The following is a 14,256-nucleotide window of genomic DNA, read 5'->3' as shown; positions in this document are numbered from 1 at the left end:
GAGGCACTCCATTTTCATCCATCGGCCTCTTATGTGAGTGTGGCTGAGGCTCTCTAATGTTAGTGTAAGCCTATATCACATTTTCATGTCATTTGCATTGCGTATGCCATTGCCTCGGTTTGCGTGCCCGTGTGCACGCATTTCGAGGCACTCCATTTTCATTCACCGGCCTCTCATGTGAGTGTGGCTGAGGCTCTCTCATGTTAGTATAAGTCCATGTTGCATTCTACATGCCGTTTTAGCCATTGCATTGCATATGCCATTGCCTCGGTTTGCGTGCCCGTGTGCACGCATTTCGAGGCACTTCATTTTCATATTATGGCCACTGTTTTGGGCCTAACTAGAGCTGCCTAATTCATGTTTAAGACCATCCTTGGCTTATTTGCATGCATCATCTTGCATGTTTGCTTGTATCGGCATGTTGCATCCTTAGCTCGTATGCCTAGGTTGCATTGCATTGGCATGCATGCCTTGCCTCTTGATCATGTGATAGAGGTTGGGCTTTAGTTTGTTTGATTGGTTTGCATTTCATTTGACATGAAAGTTGCATACTTGATTCCTTGGGCCATCATGCATGGAAATGCGCGATTGGTGGTCCGAGAATTGAGGCACATGCCCCTTTGAGTCATTACCATGATAAGGGACATGAATGGTGCATATATGCCTTGAATTGTGCTGCCATGCTTTGCTTTGCACTCTATTGCTGTCAATTGCAGGTTCTGCAGACATTCCTTGCCGACCGGCAGTATATATTGCCGACCGGCAGTAAACAAGCAGCCGATGGATTCATCTTGTGCCGGTGACTACACCACACTGCCGGTGGCAATTCTACTCAGCCGGTGGCACTCCTCAGTGTCCAAGGAAGCAGCCCTGAGGTTTTGGTAGCCTTCAGAGGAGCGGAGGAAAGAAAACAGAGGCAACCTATGCATGGCGGCGCATTTCCCGAGGCGGTTTACCTGTTTTCCTAGATTAGTTAATTTGTTAATTAATTAGTTAATTTGTAATATTTAATTAGCTTGCGTAGTTAATTAATTTGTAATATTTATTTGGTCCCTCCGAGTGAGGGCATATTTGTAATAAGTGTGCGTGCGTGTGATGTATGCCTTCCAATCCCACTTCTTTCTTCCCTTTTATTTACCTGCTTATGATGGTAGATTAGGGCACATTTATTTTAGCATACCTTATGCTATGCATGCGTGCATTCATGCATTTGTTGACATGCATCAGGCTCGGAACATCATGCTAACTGCATTTGTACTTTAATTTCAAGATTGAATATGTGCATCAATTGATTGCATCTCACATGCCATGCTTAGGTTAGCCGAGCCTACTTCAATTGCATCCCGTATGTGTTGCATTAGTCAATCTAACATGAACTAGGACATGCATGTTTGCTAACTAGTTTATTATTTTGGCACGGAGTACTAGGTAAGCTTTTATGCTTTAGCATATCGCATGTGTGTGAGTGTTGCCATGACAGTATGATTACCATGAGGCTAGCTGCTTATGTGGTATAACTGCTTGAATGCCTGTGGATGGAGGTTGAATTACCTAAATTGGAATAATGCATTAAAACTGTGAGTTTTAAGCCCACTAGATAGTGGCAAAATCATCTTTTCTAAAAGCCCACTTGAGGGTGGCAAAATCTGCATTTTAGCCTACTTGCGAGTAGCAAACCATTTTCAAAACAAACATGAAATGTTTTGTTCCAATTTGGGCGATTTGGTCTATACTTGTTTGCTGCGCGCATAACATAGTAATTCTAGGCTAACAATTGGTTTAAGAACACATAAAGTTTTCAAAAACGGATATCACGGTTAGTAGAGGCCGGTCTTCGGACCGGGCGAAAGGGGGTGCTCATAGCTGACCTTCCCCGATCGTACCCAAGCTCCCGAGCCGAGACAACTCCGGTGATGACGGACATGTGGCCTTCGGCACCGAGTCAGGGTTTCCTAAATTTTCCCATTTTAAAAATATTTAGGTGGCGACTCTGTATCTGGCAAAGCAGTCCACGTTTGGCACTACTTTTTCAAAAAATCTGTTTTCTCAAACGATTTGCCAGATTTAGACTCTTTGGTTCAGATTAAGAACCGTGACACAAATCTCAAGAGTTGCTGCTCTTCTTCTGCTCTGTAACAAGACTGTGAAGGATTCTTAGAATCAGAAGAAGTTGCACTTATTGAATTAATTAGTCGATTAGATGATCCAGAATTAAAAAAGAAGTACACTGATAAATTAAAATCTTTATTGACCAATTGTGATCCAACACCGAAGTTTGATAAACCCATAATTAGTTTATCTAAAACTTTAGAAAGATTTAAAAATAAACACAAAGAAATTACTCTCCAAGATTTACAACATAAAATCAATCAGATTAAACAAACTATTAAAGAATTACAAAATAAAGATCGCATATTAGAAGATGAAATTATTACCCTAGAACTTAATCAAAGTCTCAACAATTTCCAAGAAAACAGATTACCCATTGTCTAAATTTATCATGTTTTCACATACCCGCATCCATACATACCCTATTCGGAAGACCCCTAAGTCCAACACTGCCTAACTCTAAGGACTTACTCAGGACAGGGACGAAGGTGGGTGACTTAGCTAGGTGGAAAGACACAGATAGAATTATAGACAGATTAAGATGACTAAAACCAGAGTAATCAAATCAACAATGGAATTGATTAATCAGAAGTAGCAAAGCAGTTAGAAACAGATAACAACATAACTTGGCTCTGATACCATAAAGGCGGAAGCAGCAAGTAGAATGAAGAAAATGGATTACGAAATCAGATATGATCAAAATTTAACAACAAAATTGGAATGCACTAAATAACCAAAATCATTTAATAAAACTTTGTAATCTATACCATAGTTAGACATTTCATCGGTATCCCTACTATTATATATTCTCGCATACATGATCAACTTAGTAATCTTACCTGTCCAACCTTAAGTGATTTTAGATGGTATAAAGATGTTTTTACCTCTAGAGTAATGTTAAGAGAAGACTGTACTAAATCATTTTGGAAAGAAAAATTTATTAATGGCTTACCTAATCTTTTTGCTCACAAAATTAGAGATGTTCTTAGTCAACCTACTAGTGTTATTGAATATGATAATTTAAAAGAAATTAAATCTACTAAAGATCGCACATTAGAAGATGATATTTTATTGAAATTAAAATGTTATATATATATATATATATTTTAATTTAATTATGTGAATCCGTGGTCCTAAACCAATCTGATCCATGTTTAAATGGATTGGTTCGGATTGGTTCCACGATTTAAATGGATTGGATTGGTTCCAATTTTTCAGGAACCATAGATAACGGATTGGTCCTGGTTTTACCCTAATCCAGACCATGCCCACTCCTAATCCACAGATCACGGACTCGGACTAGGCCTTGTCCAGGCGAACAGGCGGGCGGCGCGCGCGTGTGTAGAAATTTTTGCATAACCAACTTGGGCTATAGTCTCGACCCAAGTCCATCCTTGAAGCATCCATAATTCCCTTCCGTCAAAAAATTTGGATGCCCCAAAGGGCTCACACCCTTAGGAAAAAAATGATATTTAAATACCCATCAATGCTCTCCTCTATAATCAGTGTGGTATAGAAGGTTTTACACCTTTCCCAACACCTCTTTCATGAGGCCAACTTAATGAGTCAATTTCTCATTCAAATCTTAATGGTTTTTGGTCATGCTTTTCGTGGTGTAAAGATTTCAGTACAAAGAATCTAAACCCACTTTAATCCACCTCACTTGAGAATTGGCACCCACTTTAATATTGCATTAAAGTCAACACAAAATCATTGTTTTCCAACAATGGTTCCATTATTGACTTCATTGCAAGGACTGCTATTATCTCTGGTAACAAGACGTAATGACTTGTTGCTATATCCTTATCCACATAAATATCTCACATAATTTGCCTCTTCGATATCGTAGACTAAACTAGGATTTGCAGCTTTTACAGGGTTTATATAGCTGTAACCAGCCCGCGGGGGACCTCGCTACAGCTCGGACTCGATTTGTGTCACGATTCTAAGTCTGAACCAAAGAGTCCAAATCCGGCAAATCGTTTTGAGAAAAACAAATTTTTTTGAAAGAAGTGCCAAACATGGACTGCTTTGCCAGATACAGAGTCGCCACCTAAATATTTTTTAATGGGAAATTTAGGAAACCCTGACTCGGTGCCAAAGGCCACGTGTCCGTCATCACCAAAGTTGCCTCGGCTCGGGAGCTTGGGTACGATTGGGGAAGGTCACTTCGTGAGCACCCCCGCTCGCCCGATCAAAGATCGGCCTCTACTAACCATGATATCTATTTTTGAAAACATTGTGTGTTCTTATTCCGGTTATTAGCCTAGGTTACTATGTGATGCGCACAGCATACAAGTATAGACTGGGTTGCCTGAATTGGAACAAAACATTTCATGTTTGTTTTTGAAAGATGGTTTGCTACTCGCAAGTAGGCTTAAAATGCAGATTTTGCCACCCTCGGGTGGGCTTAGAAAAGATGGTTTTGCCACTATCTAGTGGGCTTAAAACAAATATTTGATGAATTGTTCCAATCCAAGTAACCTAACCTTCACCCACAGGCATTCAGGCAGATATATCACATAAGCAAATAGCCTCATGGTAAGTATGCTATTCATGGCAGTCACTCACACGCATGCAAGGATGCTAAAGCATAAAACTCACCGAGTACTCCAAGCCAAAACAAAAACTCATTAGAAATCATGCCTGAATCCTAAGTATACAGAAATGCCTAATGCAACACATGTAAGAATGCAAACTATAGCAGGCTCGGCTATTCTAAACATGACATATGGAATGCTATAGCTAACATGTATTCAACTTGAAATTCAAATACAAATGCAGTTAGTATGATGCGCCGAGCTCGGTGCATGCAAAACAGATGAATGAATGCAAACATGCTATCATACTGTATGCTAATTGAAATATGCCCTAATCTAACCATCATAAGCAGGTAAATAAAAGGGAGAAAGATGTGGGGTTGGAAGGCATACAACACACACACGCACACTTATTACAGTTGTGCCCTCGCGCAGAGGGTCCGAATAAATAGTACAGTCCCGAATAAAAGAATATTACAGTCCAAATATTACAGTCCGAATAATATACAAATTCCTAATTAATTATCAAATTAACTAAGAAAGCTGTAAAACTGGCGTGCAAGCCAGGGACTGCCTTGCTCCTGATGAATGATGCATGTCTGGGCTGCCTTGCGCGGAAATCCACTGGGATGCCCCAATTAGCCTCTGCTTTGTGATTTTTCTTGGAAAGCGCGCCAAACTCCGGAAGTTTGCTGATTCTTCATTTGTTGCAACAGAGAGCAGGAAAGAGGCATAGCAATGTATTTTCACAGATATATGCATGCCTCGATCCTCGTGCCACCAATCACGCATATCGAGGCATGATGGCCGAGGAGTCGAATTGCACAATTTAATATAGGATGAATGCACATGAAAACACAACAATGCCTAACTCCATCATGGATGATCCGGAGTGTCGGTGACTGGGGAATTGAGATACATTCCGTCACTCGGAGTACGAAATGCACCTCGTTTCCCGTGCCCGGGCTAACTCTTATCCCGAACACGATGCAAAATGCATGATATGCATGAATGCAAATAAGATACAGCCTAGTATGCACAATGCTATGAAAATGAGATGTCTCGAAATGCATGCACATGGGCACGCAAACCGAGAAAAATGACTGAATGCGATCTAAGATACAACCTAGTATGCACTATGCTGTAAAAAAGAGATGCCTCGAAATGCGTGCACACGGGCACGCAAACCGAGAAAATGACATACGCAATGCAAATGACATGGAAATGTGATATGGGCTTATACTAACATGAGAGAGCCTCAGCCACACTCACATAAGTAGCCGATGGATGAAAATGAAGTGCCTCGAAATGCGTGCACACGGGCACGCAAACCGAGGCAATGACATATGTAATGCAATGGCATGGAAATGGCATATAGAATGCAAACATGCTAATGGAATTCAGCACTGAAATATGGGGGAAAACAGCCCCGAAATGAGGCGAAAGGAACCCCGATGCATGGAATTTCTTCCGAAATGCAAGATTAAGTACGTGAAATGGCCTACTGCTATACAAAGCATGCACAATGTGGACATGCAATGAATAGACAGTAGCAAGGCATCCCCAAAATAAGCATTTTACCAGTACAAATCGAGGCCAAACAGCAAGCAAAGATAGGGCAACAATGGCATGCAAAAATAGGGGCCAAGAGAGGGCGATGAAACAAGTGGTATATGAAAAACCCAAACTGAAAAATTCCCTTCTACAACACTGAAGAGGGACCAAAAATATGCACATTTACAGTTTATGGCAGCCCCAAAATCAGTATACAAACATGCTAGAAATGTAATGCAAAATGAGGCTCAAAAGTGGCTATAACACAAAGTATGCAAAATATTCAACAAACAGCCAAAGACCCTTGATGAAACATGAATAATGGGCCAAAATAAGACTATTTTTAGTTCTGTAAAATGACTAAAAACCGAAGCACAATAGGCTGCCAAGACATGCAAGAAAAGGGGACCAAGGAGGGATATAACATGAAGTAGCATATGGAGGTCCCAAACCATGAAAGGCCCTTAATAAAACATGAAGAATGGACCAAAATAAGACTATTTTTAGTACTGTAAAAAGGCCAAAAACCGAAGCATAATAGGCTGCCAAAACATGCAAAAATGGGACCCAAAAGAGAATATAAAGGCAAGTATAGCATGGAGGTCCCAAACCATGAAAGGCCCTTAATAAAACATGAATAATGGACCAAAATAAGACTATTTTTAGTTCTGTAAAACGCCCAAAAATGGAAGCATAATGGGCTGCCAAAGCATGCAAGAAAATAGCATTCAAGGAAGATATTGAAGCAAGTGCAAGATGGGGGGCTCAAACAGGGTTGAACCCTTAAGAAAAAGCGAAAAAGAGCTCAAAATAAGGCCACTTTCAGTTAGGGCCGGAGCTCAAAACAGTAAGCATATATGGCTAAAGAATGTTACAAAAATAGGCTTAAAAAGAAGGAAATGGCAACTCACCCTTATAGACCAATCTTTGGTTGCTTCTTGGACCAAGTTGCAGCACCTTTAGCCTCTGAGAAGCCCTCCTTGATGCTGGAAATGGAGTGGTGGTGATGGTGTTAGGTGGTAGTGAAGAAAAGGGGATGAAACTTGGGTGTTTTAGGGTAGAAATGAGAGAAGGAGAGGGGATCTAATGCAAGAGGCTCAAAGGTTTTTTTTCTAACGCCTAATACAAATGCTGGACCTTGGTTATATGGAACAAAAAGAGGGAGTAAAGGTGGGGGAAAAGGAGGCAAGTTTTCCCCCAAAAAATATCCCCCGGATTGAGATCTTTTCTGGGGGATACAACTATACAGCTGTAAAGTGTGTATTGCAAGGAACATGGCCGGCCACCTTTTGGAGCTGCAGGTGGCCGGCCGGCCACCCCCCCTAGCCGGCCGGCTAGGGGTCAAAAAGGTCAAGTTGAGTTAGTGGCCGGCCACCACAAAAAGATGGCCTCCCAGGTCCCCTCATCACAACCCTGTGGTTCGAATTTGGAAACTCTAAAACAGGAGAGAGAACAAGCCATTTTTAGGAGGGGTTCAAAAGGTTCAATTGGATTTTCTGGCCGGCCATGAACTTTTAGGGTCCTCCCATGTGTGTACAACACAAATATGTGGTTCAAAGTTCAAGAAAGTGGCCCAAGGGTGTTCAACATTGGCTCGGAAGGAGGGGTTCAAAAGGGTCAAGCAACATTAGTGGCCGACCACCAACTTTTAGGGTCCTCCCATGTGTGTACATCACAAATATGTGGTTCAAAGTTCAAGAAAAAGGGCCCAGGTTGTTCAACATTAGCTCGGAAGTGAGAAAAACGGGCGTCGGAGGGCGCCGGAGGAGCAAAAACTGGTTGTTGAAACAATTGCTGGCCTCCCACCCTTCTACGGCCTTCCCGGTGATAAAACAGAGGTACCTGCCAAAAATGAACAAAAATCGATGCAAAACGAATGCTCGGGGGCCAAAACGCGCAGTTCGAGGCCCCGAAAATTGCCTATTAAGCACCGGAAGTGGCATTCGGGCACGAAGTGGGTCTCTCAGACCCCAGTGTCCCTCAAAAGGGAGTAAATAAGAAGTATGCCGAAAATCAGAGCAAACGGAGATGGTTAGGCGGTCCCGAACCGAGGCACATGGCCAACGGTCCCGAAAAACCGGAAATCGGGCTCCGAAATGGGCAAAATGGCCTATGGCCACAAAATGTAGCCCACGGCCACTAAGAGATGGTCTACAGGACCTCTCCCTCCCCACAGGAAAAGAAACAGAGAAAACCGAGTCTGGTTCGCAAACCGAGGCAAGGCACAGAAGAGGGTTCGGAAGTCCGGAGGCAAGGCTCACGGCCGCGACTCTGAAACTTCTGAACGAGCACATTATGCAACATCACCAAGCGCTCAATCGGTGACGTCTGAGCCTTAAGGTCGGTCAAAAATGGGGTGTCTACAATAGCCTGCCCCATATGCGAACTCAGCATCATTGTTAGTCTCTGCACTCATACGAGAAGCTATGAAGAACAAAAAGAGAAAGGTAAGTTCTTTTAGTTGCAATATTAATAGATGTATAATAGAACAATTTGTCAAGGGTGTGCGAAACTAAGTTCATAAAGAAAATAAAACAAAACTTGTATCTTCTTTTTATGTAAATTGATGAGTCCCAAATATTTCGAGAGAACTTTATAACGTGATGGTTATTTTGGAGGCCAATCAGTGTAGGCACATAATTTTTCTTTTAGAGAAATGCATAGCATCAAGACAAATGTAATGTTGTTAGCTCCACTTTATGTGGAACTTTTCTATTTTTTTTCTTTCTATATAGAATTATTTTTTTGAACATTAAAAAGGAAAATTTTCTCTTTCGCACACCTGAACAAAGGATTCTAAATTTGATCAAAGAAGGTTTCTCATATAAGAAAATACCTTTTATCTTTCAGAATAATTCAATTTGTGGTTTTGAGCAACTTTCTCTTTCTTTCAGTTGCTTATTATAAGATATCCATGATCACAAGTTCTTTCAAGGGTATGGCATAGATTATTTCATTTTCCAATCACTTTTCAAATAAAGTTTTTGAGATTCACAAATTGTTGTATATATTTACCAGTTGCCATTAGAACGGGCTTAATAGCTGTAGAAGACCATTTCAGGTGGAATGACTTCACGTAAGCAGCTGCGCCAATAGCATGTGGGTAAGACATGGATGTTCCTAAGTCGATATTGTATTGAACTAGTCTTGTATCTCCTTCTAGCCTTGACATAGTCATAGCTTTTGACCATGCAACTAGAATCTCCACTGCACAATTAAATCAGGCTACACATTGGAATAAAACGTGTCAAAAAAACTTTAAATTAACGATGAAGAAAATGATGTGTTGATGATCATAAAGAAGAAGAAAAAGTGTACGTTCAAATAATTCAATCATAGAATCATAGGGTTTAAGGTTTAATATTCTGTACACTACAAGAAATTAAGATTTTAGAGACAAATTTTTGGGGACAAATAATTTGTCTGCAAAAATTATACTTTTAAGGACAAAATGAAGGAATTTTAAAAAAGTATATTTAACCATATTATTACATTTTTTAGACAAATCTATTTAGTTATAAAAGGATTAGTGACTTTTTACCTATAATCTTTGTTGGTCCCCAATAAACTCAACTAATACATTATCTTATTTTATTTTCATTCTTTGAACTTCAATAGTCGGGATCTCATTCAAAGGCTCTCTCTCTCTCTGTCTCTCTCTGTCTCTCGATCGAATCCCTAATTTCCTTCTCTATAGAATCGGTGGTTTTTTGATTTTGATCCCTAATCTGATCTCGGAGACTCCATATCTACACTTTTAATCGATGGTTTGTTGATTTCGTCCCCGAGGAGTCTCATAGCGTCTCTCTTGATAGCGATTTCAGTATCCAAGTTTGATCAATTAATCAATTTCAGTCTCATTGATTTGGTTTTCGATCTATTGTTCGCATTTGTTCTTCGAAAATGCTTATTTATCGGTGTAATGTTTGTGTTGATTATGTAGTATAACGGCCTCTTCAACACTGACTCTATCTTCGAGGAACAACACCAATGGCAACAAGAGCAAGAACGCTGTAGCATCGTCTACATCTTTTCATCAGAAAACCCTAAGTCTGTTCTTAAAACTGAAGGAATTGGCCTCTTCACTCTTGGACTCCGCCAACTGCCATCTCGAACGCTTGCATTAGGAGATCCTCAAGGACCTCAAAGCCTCTCTCTCTCTCTCTTTCTCTCCATAAACGATTAAAGGTCCCTCTCTCTCTCTAAAATTTTATTGTGATGTGCTCTAATTGCTTGATCAAAATTTCACCATAGAACTACAGGTTGAGTTTTGATTGTTCTATCTATGTCTCTGTGAGAGCACGCACGAGTGTGTGCTCCTCCGCATTGTTATTATTATTATTTGTAATCTCGAGTTTATTTCCAAAAATAAAAAAAAAAGAATTGCAGAATAAGAGGTTGAAATGTTAGATTAAATTTTGTGAGATGAACTGAATTGTCATTGAAAAGGAAAAGTGTCATGGTAAGAAACTTGGTATAGTTTAAACTTATAGATGCTTCTTGCTTGCTCTTACTTTTGCTTTAAATACCATATCAGCAAGGCCTTAATTGCATAGTTTTGTTATGGGACAATGATTAAAGTTTGTTTGTGAAGAATGGAGGAAAGAATTAGGCAGCTAGCAATGAGAATATATTTGGAAAATATTAACAAGAGTTATAATAGTTTTATCTAAGTAATTAAATTTTCATGGAAGAGTGTTGTTTGCGTTGAAATATCAAAAAGATTACTTACTTTGGCTTTTTTGTCGAGGTAAATATAAAACTTGTTGACCATGTTACTTTAAAAACATGCTTTCCAATGAAGTCTTGTGATTTCATGGTCTTAGCTTCACAAAATGAGATGTGAACCCCAAAATATTTAGGAAGTGATTGGGGTTCTTGGATTGGTGTACTGATCATTTGACTGTTATGATCTTTCTATTTATGGATCAATATCTCCATGTTATAGGGCCAAGACCATGAGATTATCTCTTTATCAACAGATTATTGTGTTTCAATAGTTGACCCAATACCCAAATGTAGGTAGAAAGAGTACCTACACTAATTCACCCGACACAAGACCATGCATCATATTTTAGAGTTGGTAAGGTATTTGAGTTTACTAACCAATTAGAATTGTGAATAATATAGAATAGAATTGTGATAAATAAATTGAAATTCTATATCATAATATATCATATTGCTATATTTATTGTTATGTTCTATAATATTCAAGTTCTTGTGAAACTCTTTTTGGTTACAAATCGTGGAGGCAAAAGTTCACCAGTTGGATTTTTCACCTGAACGTATTTTTTTTGTCATTAAAGGAAACAATGGTAATCTATGTCAAAATTTGTTTGCATTTAAATATCATTTTCAGAATTGGGAAAGTTTTTTTTTTTTTTTTAACTATTTTAAATATTTTGCTTTCCTCTCCTATGGAAGCCAAATCCATTAATTAAGGCCTTGGAAGCTATTTGGTGATCATGATTCCTTTGATACTCTTCTAAATTTGTAAAGTATCTGTGTTGGACACTTGACGTTTGGATAAGGGTATAAGATATGTATCCGGCATGCCTAGTTGGAGATTCACCCAAGAAGTATGTATAAATAGTCGAGTTTATTACATAACTACGCATAAAACTTTCATTTTGTACATACATTAAATGGTATATTTTAGTTTGTAAACATCATTTTATTCTTAAAAAATAAAAGATATTATTAAGAAATATGAAATATAGCCTTTTGTGGTGTCCTTGCCAGAATGAGATGAATCCGACACACATACCTGCACTCGACATTTGTACCCGAGTCCACATAACATAGCTCAGCTTATGCTTATGTTTAGCTCCCAAGAAACTTGTTCTTTGTCAGACTTTACTTTAACTGCTGGTAATCAATTTTTTGGCAGGTTTATATGGCATCCATGTTATCGAATGAATACAAGCTACTTGCCTGATCAGGAAACAAAGTGCAAGAGGTAAAATCTCATAATCCTACCAAACTTGGCTTGACTTTCTATCATTATTACATAGTAAAAACTTCATTGTCTTGTCTTTGATCACGGTCTACATTTTCATGGTTATATCTTTTACAAAAATTTCTTAGTTAAAGTGGATCCAGAAAAGAATCGAGTTGATTAGCTATCCACTACTTCTTGGATTGTGTATATATCTTCATCTTCCCAATTGGCCGAGTTGGATGGTGATCTATGTCACGGTCTTGAGATGGAGCCTTGATCTTGACAGACATCTCAGTGAAGGAAACAAATAAGGGAAGTAGTTATTCTTCGCCAATTTTTTTTTTCATTTTTTTGGCTCAAAAACTGTTGGCACCATAAATTATTATTGTTATTATTATTATTATTATTATTGTTGTTGTTGTTGTTGTTGTTGTTGTTGTTGTTGTTGTTATTTTCAGGACACATGGCATCATTTTACTCATTTGGAAGTTAAAAGAAGTTATGGAGATGATGGAGAACATGAAGGACAAAGTGGATGAGTGGAAGGACAAATGGCAAGGCAAGGATGAAGATAGGAGAAATTGGTAGTTACTAAGAAGTTATTGCTGTATATCAATGGCTGCATTATAAAGGGATCCAAAACTTAAATCAAAGACAATTGATTTCTATTTTTCTTGTCTTTATATTTCTTACATTTTATTTTATGCACTTTCTTTTCGAAGTATTTATTTTCAGCACTTCCTTTTTGAACCATTTTATGCACTTCCTTTTCAAAGTATAGGAGTAGAAGTAAGTAATTGTTACTTTGATTGTTCACTCAATCATCTTTGTCGGTCTCCCTCTTTCTTTTAATTTTTCTTTTCTTTAACACTAGGCAATTTTGAAGTCCTCTTCATTGAGGCAAAAGAACCATCAACGTAATTGCTTGATAATTGGCTTGAATTTAATATGTAAGGATTTTTCAATCTTTGCTGGCACGCTCGCATTTATGATATTTTCTTTCATAAGAAAAATAAACCAACAATTTTTGGCATGCCCAGTGAGACGTCAAGTGTAAGAAATGAAAAATGAATTAGATTCATCCATTTCAAATAGCCTAGATGAAATCTATTGGCGTAAACAAAAAATTTTGGATCTTCAAGAAGAGATCCATTTTCTTGGTGAAATAAATTTTCATCCCTTACAATATTATTTGATGAAAAAAAAGACACCATTTAATTGGAGAAATTCATCAACTTCATATGAAAATTCGCCAATGGAATAATGAGTTGTCAACTCTCACCACCAAGTCTTTAACTGAAGCTTTAATGGCCGAAATTGGTGAATTTTTTCAAAATTTTTTCATGGTTGAAAATAGCAAAAGCAAAGAGTTGATTTCATCAACGGCTCGAGGGGTCAAAAAACACATTTTTAAAGAGCCAATTTATGAAAATAACATGGCTAAAAAGCATGTTGTTGAGCCAAGCATGGTTAAAAATAATGTTTCATATAAGACTCAGGAGGTTGAAAAATCCATTCTTAGAGAATCAAACCATGGGCATAAAATGTCTATGAAAGATTTTCATAAGCTATTAATGGCTAAAATGGAACAACCCATTAATGTTCATGAATCTGAATTTTTAAGGCCATCTTGTACTATGGTTCTTGGTGTTCAAAATCCTTTTTGGATTTGTGGTTCACATCAAAATTTAATTTTGATGAAATGACTAATAAAACAACATCTTTAAGCATTGTTTTGATGAGTTGGATGCACTAAAGAACAACTTAGCCATTTGAAATGCTAAACTTGGCTAGGAAAAGCCTATGCATTTAAATCGGTGGTTGAAAATGGCTTATCTTTTCAAATTGATGGCCAATTGTTTATTTTTATGGCACAAAAATGACAATGTGTGCCTGGTTCGGCCTTTCAAAATTCAAGTAAACATCATTTTTAAGGGCCGCATAGGGGTAATGTTGGCAAAATAAAATATTCCTATTATTATTATTGTTATTATTTTTAGAACACATGGCATCCTCTTGTTCATTTAGAAGTTGAAGATGGGAGGAATGGGTAGTTACTAAGTAGTTATTTTTGTATTTTTTTCCCTCTATAAATAGCCATCAATGGCTACA

The 14,256-nt window shown here is 38.2% G+C and overlaps 1 long non-coding RNA gene and 1 pseudogene across 1 annotated transcript; one reads left to right on the top strand and one right to left on the bottom strand.

Moving 5' to 3' along the window:
• The window catches only part of LOC145790401 (uncharacterized), a 40,574-nt pseudogene extending 31,193 nt beyond the window's left edge, over nt 1-9,381 (bottom strand).
• A 364-nt stretch (nt 9,382-9,745) lies between these two features.
• On the top strand, nt 9,746-12,820 carry LOC114277839 (uncharacterized). Its single transcript, XR_014333796.1, has 4 exons — nt 9,746-10,034; nt 10,147-10,391; nt 12,094-12,162; nt 12,291-12,820. It is a non-coding gene; the product is annotated as an uncharacterized LOC114277839 (long non-coding RNA).
• The last annotated feature ends 1,436 nt before the right edge of the window (nt 12,821-14,256 follow it).

The sequence above is a fragment of the Camellia sinensis genome, chromosome 1, assembly GCF_055761805.1.
Source record: "Camellia sinensis isolate YWXY chromosome 1, ASM5576180v1, whole genome shotgun sequence".
Classification (NCBI taxonomy): domain Eukaryota; kingdom Viridiplantae; phylum Streptophyta; class Magnoliopsida; order Ericales; family Theaceae; genus Camellia; species Camellia sinensis.
This window is presented reverse-complemented; position numbering and strand designations above follow the sequence as displayed.